Source organism: Drosophila takahashii, chromosome 3L (genome assembly GCF_030179915.1).
Source record: "Drosophila takahashii strain IR98-3 E-12201 chromosome 3L, DtakHiC1v2, whole genome shotgun sequence".
Lineage (NCBI taxonomy): Eukaryota > Metazoa > Arthropoda > Insecta > Diptera > Drosophilidae > Drosophila > Drosophila takahashii.
Genome location: NC_091680.1, coordinates 32,124,674 through 32,136,206, shown reverse-complemented (window position 1 = coordinate 32,136,206; position 11,533 = coordinate 32,124,674). Strand labels below are relative to the sequence as shown.

Genomic DNA, 11,533 nt, shown 5'->3' with positions numbered 1-11,533 from the left:
TGCAAAAATCATTTACAAATAATATCGATATTTCGGCACAAAAATATATCGCTATGATAATATATTTTTTTTAAATATCGATATATCGATATTTTGATATATTTTTGACATCCCTATTACACACTTTTTGTGTATTTAATAGTCTATTTACACTGGGGTGGAGTTATGGAGTTACGGGGTTATTGACATAACCCTGTTTTTTTTACATAGGATGTGTATAGGCAACTAGATGTGGGCAAAAGTGGGGTACTTTTAGGGTCTTTGGTATTTCGGAGTATTTTTTTGTATATTTCGGTATATTTTGTATTTATTTCCTATCGTTGAAGGTCCATCCCTAGTCAAATGAACAACACAAACAACAAACACTAGATGTCATTACTCGATATTTGGAGTTAACCAAGTGGAAACACTTTTTTGGAGTAATCGGGTTATTGGCTCACTCGATAGGTTACACAGTGTGACTAGACTATTAGCAAAAGGTCAACTGACAAAGGAAGCTCAAGAAACTAGAAACAAGGACTTCAAAAAGTATAGAGAATGTTTTTCGAGGAAAATGGATAGCGGAGCAACCAGGACAATTTGAATATGTTCTTGAATAGCGCTGATCCAATAAAAACAAGTAAACGGAATTTGCCAAAAAAATAACACGCCTTTTCGAAGAAAAGAAGCCGGTAGTAAAAGCGACCAGAGCGATCGCAAAGGCGAAACTGAGATAAAATCTGATATATGCTTATATTATTTAAATTATTTAATTTCTTTTAAAATTATGGTTTTCACTAATCCATTTGAAGTTATACATATCAACTTTTTTAATTAATTGAAGAAGACGGTGTGTTGTGGTTTTCCAATATATTTCCAGGTTTTATTCTGTTGTTCGTGTGTTCAAGTTTTTGTGTGTGTTTTTTACAAGTAGTAACCATAGTAAAGTCATGGCCTTGATGAAAAATAAACTAGACTAGGAGTAACCATTCCGCCCGCCTTGCAATATACTTCAAATTGCAAAAAAAAAGTCTTCGATGACTAGCAGCACCGTATGCATTATTGTGCACAGGTACCGGATAGCATTCATCCTAGCACAGTATTCTGCGCCACCAGACGCGCGCTCGGACTCGGTAATAGTCCAGGCTGAATCAGATTAAGGTAGACGTCTGCATCCAGAACCACGGAGATTCCTGTTGGCCTGTAAAAATTGGGATCTGCCAGGACGATGTTGGATGTTGTGTCCGGACTGTGTCGGACAATTCCCTCGCAGGAGTACGCATCCGCAGCTTGTCTTCCACGCTAAAAACCACCTCCATCCTAGGCGTCTCTGCATTGATAGGAGCCTTGCAGACGCGCTCGCTTCCAACTTCCAGGATTGGGAGATTCATGGCTTCGGCCAGCGAATTGTCAATTCGGCTAACGCCCGAACAGGCATCCACCATAACTCTGACATCGAATTTCTTTGAGCCTACATCGAAACGCGAGGACGGTTGAAAGGTGAGGCATCTCAGCAGCTTGAGGCGGAGTTGGGGAACGTTGACGTCGCTCCTTCCTGCGATAAAGGTGGAGCAGGGTGTGATGATCACTGCTGATGTGCCAGGCACATGATCACTGAATGCTGATGTGCCAGGCATTTGGGAAAGTATTTATTGATTCACACTGCCCGTATACGACACTCCGCATTCAACCGTAAGAAACGATAGCAAGTCCGTAGAGAATGTATTTCTGTACAGACTCGGCATCGGAACGATTTAGTTCCTCGAGAACATCTGCTTTCCGTTGATTGGGAGCTTCGGTGAGACGGCATTGTCCGATGACACAAAGAAAAAGTAGCGAAAAAAGTTACTGAAGACTGAAGAAAAAAAATTAAAAGGATTGGATTAGCGGATGCGAAAAATAAAGTTATTGACGTTGAACACATAGACTCTGCACGTTGTTGTCTAGGCAGGAGAAGGCAGTCAGATTCGCAGGTACGGCCGGCAATAATACCAATCGAGCGCAAAGAACAAAAATAATCCGTTCGACGGAAAGTTCAACACAGTGAACATGAATCCTTGTTTCGCGTTTCACGGAGATTCCGTTTAAGGACCAAAGATAAAAAAAATGGGGTCCAAAGATTCAAAAGCGGAAGGCAACACTGCCAACGTTATAAACAATGTAGAAGTGATCGGCCACAAGGACGAAATCGTGAAAGTCTTTAATGTCTTGTGTCTAATTGCCGGGTTACTAGTGCTCCTTATAGTCCTCCCAGGACTCCGAATGTACAAGAAACCAGTACAACGCCGTCGGGATCATGGACACGAACTAGAGCGGATCGTAGCCGCCGCCCCTAACTGGCCCGAAAGAAGCCGGGATTAAGTGCAGAACAAAAAAAAAGAAAAGAAAAAAAAAATGAATTAAATCAAATCATTGTCAGCCACTGCAATAAAAAAACTACAACAAAGGCCGCAACGCTAACAATAAAATAAATTAAAACAAATAATTATCAGTAACAGAACTGAAAACCCAAAACAAAATCAGCCACCACACAAACGTGCATGTGTAATAAGAAGCTCATTGAGAAGCCCCCGCAGTAAAGTGGACCTGGATGACCGACTGCCGCTTCTTTCATATCTCCATATGCTTATAGTTTTTATTTGTCTGTTAAGAGTTTTATAATAGTTACACGAAAGGCGCGATGTTCCAAAATATATATTACCCATAAATATTATTTTTAAGTGCACTAATTCCATATATATATATATATATATAAGAAATTTAATATTTATCCACAACCGAAATGATCCAGAGCGTCGAGATCTCATCGCCAGGATATCAATGAGTAAGTTACTATATTTGTTTTCCTCTAAATATAGGGGAGAGGTCTGTAGGTTGAGACACCTTTTGTTTTTAGTCTCCCATTTGGACATTCGCTTTTGAAACTTCACGCGTTAGGTACCGATCGAAAGCTTAGTCTTTTAGCTGTAAAATAAAGCAAAAAAAAATTTTTTTCGCTTAGGAAAACTGAAAAATAATTTTTTTTGAAAAGTGCCAAAAAATGACAATTTGAAAAAGAGGTCTGTAGGTTGAGACACTTTTTAAAGTCAATAATACTCACACAAAAAGTACTCCAAACTATAAGGAACTATTTATTTATGTTAATTTAATCAATTTTAGCTCGTCCTAAATCATTTCCCATCCATTTTTTAAGAACTTAGACCAAATAACAATGAAAATCAAAAGGCTCTTTGAACATTCACTTTTCCCCTAATATCAAAGAAATGTACTAGGCAGAAAGCGACCTCTGTTGGCCTCAGGCCTTTTTGTATGAAAAACGGGTGTCTCAACTTACACGCTCAAAGTGTCTCAACTTACACAACATGGGATGTTTCGGAAAAAAATTAATAACTTTTGTACTGACTGCCACATTAAGCTGATTCTTTTTTTAATTAGTTAACAGTTAATATACTAATGTTTTAAATCTCTTACCAAGTTAATTTAAGGACGTTATTAATTTTAAATGGAATTTTGAAAAAAGTAGACAAAAACTTTTTTTGGGTAAAATGGTACACGACTCTCACAGCTTAAATCTGGCTAGAGCCTGGCTTATAATGTTTTCCCCAAAAGTTTTTTCACTAAAAAGGACTACAAAAAAAAATAAAAAAAATTTTTTAGTGGAAAAGTTTTGAGAAAAAAATTGAGTGTCTCAACTTACAGACTGTCTCAACCTACAGATGGTACACGACTCTCACAGCTTAAATCTGGCTAGAGCCTGGCTTATAATGTTTTCCCCAAAAGTTTTTTCACTAAAAAGGACTACAAAAAAAAATAAAAAAATTGTTTAGTGGAAAAGTTTTAAGAAAAAAATTGAGTGTCTTAACTTACAGACTGTCTCAACCTACAGACCTCTTCCCTATATATATATATGTACAACTGCACCATGATCACAACACAGGTGATGTTAACTACTCTTACCAGAGAACCTCATTTCGCTATTAAAGTAAAATATTTGCTATCCAAAGTCAATCTTCCAATATCCGTAACATAACTGGAGAATTTATACCTTGAGACCTTCTGTCTAGATTTCTCTCCATTAATTCATTGCAACAAACAAGAACAAGAAAGGAAGCTAACTTCGGCAAGCCGAAGCTTATATACCCTTGCAGATCATTCTATTAATTTACAAATCGCAAAAATGTTAAATTTCTTATTATTTCACATTAGTTTTTCGATCGTTTCTATCACAGCTATATGATATAGTAGTTCGATCTTTTAAAAATTAAAATCGAAATTCGGAAATATTTCAAAATAGTCATATCCCAGAGTAGAAGGAAATGTACATAAAAACCAACAAAGATATAATTTTTTTCCCATTAATTTCCATTTAATTTTTCGACCGTTCCTATGGCAGCTATATAATATAGTGATCCGATTTAAAAAACAAAAAAACCGAAATTCAGAAAAATATAAAAAAAAATATTCCTAAGAGTAGAAGGTAAAATTTAAAAAACACCGGAGCTAGATTTTTTTTACGTTTTTTTTTTATTCTTCCTATGGGAGCTATAAGATATAGTTGTCCGATCCGGTCGGTTCCGACATATATACTACCTGCAAAAGAAATACGACTTTTACGAAAGTTTCATTCCGATAGCTTTAAAACTGAGAGACTAGTTTGCGTAGAAACGGACGGAGGGACAGACGGACAGACGGACATGGCTAGATCGACTCGTCTAGTGATGCTGATCAAGAATATATATACTTTATGGGGTCGGAAACGTCTCCTTCACTGCGTTGCAAACTTCTGACTGAAATCATAATACCCTCTGCAAGGGTATAAAAAGCTATTATAGTAGCCGCGGTACTTAATGTACGAGTATATTCGGAACTCATTTCCAACAGTTTGCTAGGTGGTGTCACCATTTTTATGATCAATAAAGATAATTAATCTGTTCTAAGTACACACAATAAAACAAAAACAAAAAAACACTACATAATCACCATAATTTAAAAGGAACACAACATTTATATTTTATACATATTTTGTTTTATATAATCTTTATATTTATACTTTTAGTATTAGTTTTCATAAACATTTCAATATTTAATTTACTCTCTTTTATATTTTTTTTTATCGTCAACACACTTACACCTATTATATATTTTTGCCAACCATCATGCACACATACACAAAACCTTTTTACAATAAATTTATAATGTGAATCGAATCTAATAATGTGTTGGTAGAAACCAATTAAAAGGGCGGAGCTGGTTAACATGGAAGAAGGGGTCAAAAACAGTGACACAACTTTTGACTGACGACCGCGACACTAGGGGATCGTATTGCGCGGCCCGCGACGATCAACGAACGTCTGAAGGGGAGGGAATGTGTCCGAAACACAGCCCGATCGTGTTACGATCTAGCTACAGCTGAGCTTGTGGGGCAGTGCAGACAGAAGACCAACGGACGTTACGAATTCTATCCATTTTTCAGGCACGATAAATTTATTCTCATTATGTTGGAGAGGAAGTGGCTTCCAAAGAACCCACCCCAAATACGGCGAGCTTAGCCGGCAGCCAGCGTGCCTGCTCAGGACGCAACTTCCTCGGCCCAAGTCCTTCTCAGGACTGGGGCACTAATATGCCGACGTAACAACATTGCCGATATAGGTCTCGAATTGAGACACGCTTGGATGCGACACAAGAGAGTGGATAACTCTTCAAACGTTTATTTACCAGGGACCGAAAATAATGATTATTGATATATTTTTTGAACCAAAAAATCAAACACTTAGGATCAACGTACGCAAAAAAGGAAAACACCATAGTGATCCTCTTTGCTTAATCTATTAATTATCGCCATGATTTTTATTTTTGAGATTTTTATAATATTCCTCAAAAATAATGATTACACAGGCCGACAAAATGTGACATGGGTCGGTGTCCAGGCCTGCCACCATTTTATTTCGATAAATGAGGCTTTTCTAAGCATAAGTTGCCACTACGCCTATAGTCCATCAGCTCTGGTATTTGCGGTATCTTTAATTTAAGAAAATCACAAATTTTCTTCGTCTTTTGGGATATATCTTCAAGAGTGGTCAACCAATTTTGGTAATCTTTTCGGAATTAAATAGTTACATGTCTCTTTTATACGGTTTAAAAAAGTTTAAAAATCTTTATTTGTGAACAGCGTTTAAAAATTAAATAAAAATATTTTCTTCTACGATGCATTTTTGATCCAAAGACACCTTATGTCCCTAATTTTTTGGACACTCATCAGGTTTTTGTGAATTGTTTTGGAATTTTTAAAATTGTTTTTCTTACTTCCTTCACAGTGACGATTCACAAACAGTGCCCAAACCTGTCACTATTTTACGTAACTCATAACTATTTCTGAGCACAAGTGACCCTTGCTTTAAAAATATTTATACATGGGCGTAAGCTAAAAGTTGGAGGGGGATTACACTTCAAGCATTTCAGCCCCCAAAGATTAGTAGGCTACGCTCATGTGCTTATACTCAAAGCAAAACTACTTAGATCGTTTAGAATTATGATATTTAAAATTGTGACAGGTTTGGGCACTGTTTGTGAATCGTCACTGTGAAGGAAGTGAGAAAAACAATTTTAAAAATTCCAAAACAATACACAAAAACCTGATGAGTGTCCTAAAAATTAGGGACATAATGTGTCTTTGGATCAAAAATGCATTGTAGAAGAAAATATTTTTATTTAATTTTTAAACGCTGTTCACAAATGAAGATTTTTAAACTTTGCTTTGACTTTAAAATTTTGAATGCGCCCACCTCCACTTGTGGTTGAGTTAGATTGAATTTTCCAAAACGACCGTATAAAAGAGACATGTAACTATTTAATTCCGAAAAGATTACCAAAATTGGTTGACCACTCTTGAAGATATATCCCAAAAGACGAAGAAAATTTGTGATTTTCTTAAATTAAAGATACCGCAAATACCAGAGCTGATGGACTATAGGCGTAGTGGCAACTTATGCTTAGAAAAGCCTCATTTATCGAAATAAAATGGTGGCAGGCCTGGACATCGACCCATGTCACATTTTGTCCGCCTGTGTTATTGTTGATTTTTATTTTTTCGCTCAGAAATAAAACTCACTTGGACGCCACGGCTTTTCTGTGCCGATTTTCGGATTTTTTTTGCATAGTCCTTTGTAGCAAATGCAGTCGTACCACCTCTGAAAAAAAAATTGAACTTGGCTTCTGCATCCCGTTAAATGGTATCATTCTTATAGTCAGTATAGGAGATACTTCTAGCCTTTGTTTATGTTTATGTATTTAACCATGGATTGCAGTCGAAATGCACTTGTCTTTCTCTCTCACTCTACAATAACTAATTAACCAATGAAGGCTGCCAGCTCGACAATACATACTGGAACAACAATTAACAAAGTGCCACCGCTTTTTGAAATCTCTAGAATCTAAAGAAGCATTGTCCCTTATTCTTAAGAACAGCTTATCCTCTTCTTCTTAAGAATTCGCGGCTTTTGCAGAACTAATTTAAATATCAAACCATGTAAGTAGAAATTGGTTAACAAAGTCGGAAGTATTAGTTGTTCTTAAGAATTCGCGGTTCTTCAAAAATCGATTTCAACATAGAACCTATTTAAGATATAGGTCTATAACTTCTATACAACCCAAAGCCTATTGATGTAAGCACATATCCAGATAAGAAAAAAATACATTTTCTCTGTATAAACCGCTTAAAAAGCGGTTGACTTTTGTATAAAAAAAATATTTTCTGTGGGAACTCGAACTCGTGCTTACAGCACTTGGGACCAAGAATAGAATAGTTCATAACATCTTGTTAAGTTGTTTTGCTAATATATAAATGACATAAAGTCCTAAGGTTGCTACAACTTTTTGTATTTATGCATACCTCTTGTAAACTAATAACCGCGTTTTTAAAAGTTTATACAAAGAAAACACCTTATTTTCTTAACTCAATATGTGTTTCGTGGTTCTACCTACAAGCACAAGTTTAAATCTTTCTGCAATCGCACTTTGAGTGATATTTTTAAGCGGAATAATATCGCTCACATAATAATCATTATTTCTGAGCGATATTTTTTTCGCTTACAAATAATCATTAAAGGCTAATTTTTATTTTTTCACTTATAATGATTACGGTTCCTGGTATTTCAATTTCCCGTCGTCTTGTAGAAATGGGTTTTAAAACTCTTAGCTCCCGCTTCTCACAAACTTCCCATATGAGGCGCACCGAGGGGATTGAAATGCCAGGATCGGATTTGATGGTAAAACGTCGAAGAGACGTCAGGGCCTCAAGGAAGTCTTTGTTCAAAACATTTTCAGCTCCGACAAAGGTCTTTCCATTATCGGAGTAAAGATGAAGAGGGCAGCCTCGCCTTGACACAAATCTGGAGAACGCACCAAGAAATTTCTCCGTTGTCAGGTCTGAAGTAGCTTCCAAATGTATCGCTTTGGTAGAGAAACAGACGAGGACACAAACATATCCTTTAGTAATGCGGCAGGCTCTGCCAGTGTAACTCTTCACTTCGAAAGGCCCCGCGAAATCAAGAATATCCGCACCTATTAACAAGTCAATTTGCGAAGGCTGGAAAAATAGAGGATCAGCTAACTGAATATTTGGTAGCTCTCTGAGAATACTGCGATCAATTGTGGTCGTCGGAAGATTTCCAGCCAACTGTGGCAAGACTAGTGCAGTAGTATCAACTTTAAGTAATGGTTTGGCAGGGTTGTCAATCTGGAAATGGCACAGCTTTTGAGAGACTCCAGAACTAACTTGGTTAAGCCCTGTAACTTTATTCCTCACGTTTTGAAATGGAATTTTAATTCGATGAGCGTATTGTGGCGTCCCTTGCAGGTAAAACAGTTGTGCCTACTTTTGCACTCACGCAGTTGATATCCTCTAGCGAAGGAATTTAAATCTTTGAAAATTCTAAAAAACAAAATGGCGGACTTATTTAAGGTCGCGTGTGGCGCGACGCGGCTGACGGATTTATTGCGGTACAGTGTGAAGCCCAAAGTTTTCATTTGAAACATACAAAAAACATGTTTTATTATTCTGCAGGGTTCCCCCGAGTGCATTAATGTCTGCAACTTTAAAAAATTCGATTTTAAAATATTGAAATCACGTCTTGAAAAAAAAGTGAAATTTGTTCGTCTTGTTTTATTGCTGAATTGGGCTGAAAAGTGTATAAAATAACTTTTTCACAATTTCAGTTATTCATGCACTCGTGCAATGTATAATCTGCAAAACAATTAATGTATATGTGCTGCAATGTTAATATCACTTTTTATTACAGGAAAATATGTGCAATGATATGCACATATGAGACGGACGGCACTGTACATGTGTATATGTATGTACTAGCAGGGTCTCCCACCGGGAAAGTGAGAAGGTGGTTCTTTGTGTGCTGAAAATCCTGTTCCTTTTAGCAGAAAGTGTTGGAAATCCTGTTTCTTTCAGCAGGCGACGGTGTAGGGAAAATGTAAATTCCCTAGGAAAACCACATAGAAACCTCATTTCCCCCTTACTTTTTGTGTCACCCCCGTGTATTTTGAAACCAGAGACGGAAGAAATGTAAGGGGTGAATGAGGTTTTGTCCCTTCCGCTTGTATGGAGAAACCTCTTGAAAATATGTTATTTTCCAGAGGAATGTTCCCGCTGGGCTCCCAGCGGGAATGTGAGAAGTTGGTTTTTGTGTTCTTGAAATCCTGTTCCTTTTTGCAGGCGGCGGTGTGGGGTTAGATAATTTCTGAGCGTTAAATGGGGGTGGGTTTCTGAGTAGCATCAATATCAGGCCACTTATGCGCTGTGTGATTTCTGTGGCACCACGATTATAATATTTTTTAACAAAAAAATCACCAACTTATAAAATTCAAAAATTCTATGATTTGCACCAAAACCAAGAGACTTGTTCTCACATTTATTTTTAATTTTTAGTAATTTTAAAATTCGTAGAAAAAATATTAATAATTGTTAATCAAAAAATTAAACTATATAACTATTATCGTAATGTCTATAATGATTATATTAATTTATTTTACTCAACATTTTTCAAATAATAATAAGAATGAATGTGGGATTCAACAAAATTATAGAGAAAAGCCACGGTAAGACGATTAAAGTATTTGATCACATTTATCAAGGAATTACATTAAATTACAAAGAAAATTATTATTGTTTTTTACATTTTTAAACATTTTTTGTGAAATAAAATAATTTGATCGTCAGATCGTGGCCTAAGCCATTTTTAAGTGTTGTTAAAATATACAAATTCGTGTTGGTGGTATTGATAACACGAAAAATGCCTAATATACCTATAATATACTTAACCTTTAATGATTACGGTCCCTGAAAAGTATTTTTTAAACGAAATACTTATTTGGCGCCAAAGTGTGACCGGACTTTACAACGAAATTTATACCAAATGTGCATTTAGTATTATCAAGTATATGAAGCAGGGTCACATCATTTTTAAATTTGTTGCAAAAAGTGAAAAAAAGTGAAAATAGTTAATTTTAATCTAAAAAACAATAAAAAGGTGAGTGATAAAATGAATTTTGTCTTTTTATAACCTTTATTTCAGCGTTAAAAAGGTTAGTATCACAGATATTTTCGCCATTAATAAATATACGCCTCCGGATGCTATCTTCAACACAAATTCTGCATTTCAGTGACACTTGAAATGTTTTTAATCTTTACCAGTGGTAAATGGTGTGAGGTGTTCATTAAATGGTTGTATAAATAGTACTTCAGTACTAACTTAGTTGTTTAACTTAATCAAAATATTACATTTATTTCAGCCAGGCCGACTGAGACTTCTTGGGACCAGAAGTGTTGCGCCTGCGTTTGTCATATTTTATTTTTTCTTCTCATAGTTTTTGATATAGATACCCGACATAAAACAACTGAACAGAGGGTAAATGATCGGCCATGGCAAACCAGGCATAATTTCTGGAGAGATCCTTTAATTTTGTGCGGAGACCTAATAATGGTAATTACTCTTATTATTATTCCTGGTCTTACATTCATATCTAAATTATGTTTGATATTTTCAGAAGACAGACAAGAAATGGATATCTAAGTACTGCATTCGGCCAAGCAAAACCCGGGAATGCTTCATGCATTAAAAATTTGTAGTTCCAATGCTTCGATAATAAATACACAAACAAATATTACAAAAAAACATGATTTTTATTGTGGAAAATCAGATACTGCAAAGCAGTGCAAAACCAAAACTGCGAGGGTCTGGAAAAACCAAAACTGGGAGGGTGTAGAAAAACAGATATTGCAAGTGGAGGAAAACCATAACTGGGTACGTGTGGAAAATCTATAATGCGGGAAGTCGAAAAACCAGTGGATTTTGTCCTGCATTCTTCTGCCAGAGATCCAGATAGAAACCTCATTTCCCCCTTGCTTTTTGTGTCACCCCCGTGTATTTTGAAACCAGAGATGGAAGAAATGTAAGGGGTGAATGAGGTTTAGTCCCTTCCGCTTCTATGGAGAAACCTCTTAAAAATATGTTATTTTCCAGAGGAATTTTCCCGGTGCATGCAC

At 36.2% G+C, this 11,533-nt stretch overlaps 1 long non-coding RNA gene across 3 annotated transcripts; it reads left to right on the top strand.

Moving 5' to 3' along the window:
• The first annotated feature begins 10,452 nt into the window (after nucleotides 1–10,452).
• On the top strand, nucleotides 10,453–11,162 carry LOC138913116 (uncharacterized). Of its 3 annotated transcripts, none has more exons than XR_011418715.1 (3): nucleotides 10,453–10,517; nucleotides 10,780–10,970; nucleotides 11,035–11,162. It is a non-coding gene; the product is annotated as an uncharacterized lncRNA (long non-coding RNA). The 3 variants fall into 3 exon arrangements; XR_011418716.1 differs by having other exon boundaries at nucleotides 10,457–10,517; nucleotides 10,855–10,970; XR_011418714.1 differs by lacking the exon at nucleotides 10,453–10,517 and having other exon boundaries at nucleotides 10,529–10,970.
• The last annotated feature ends 371 nt before the right edge of the window (nucleotides 11,163–11,533 follow it).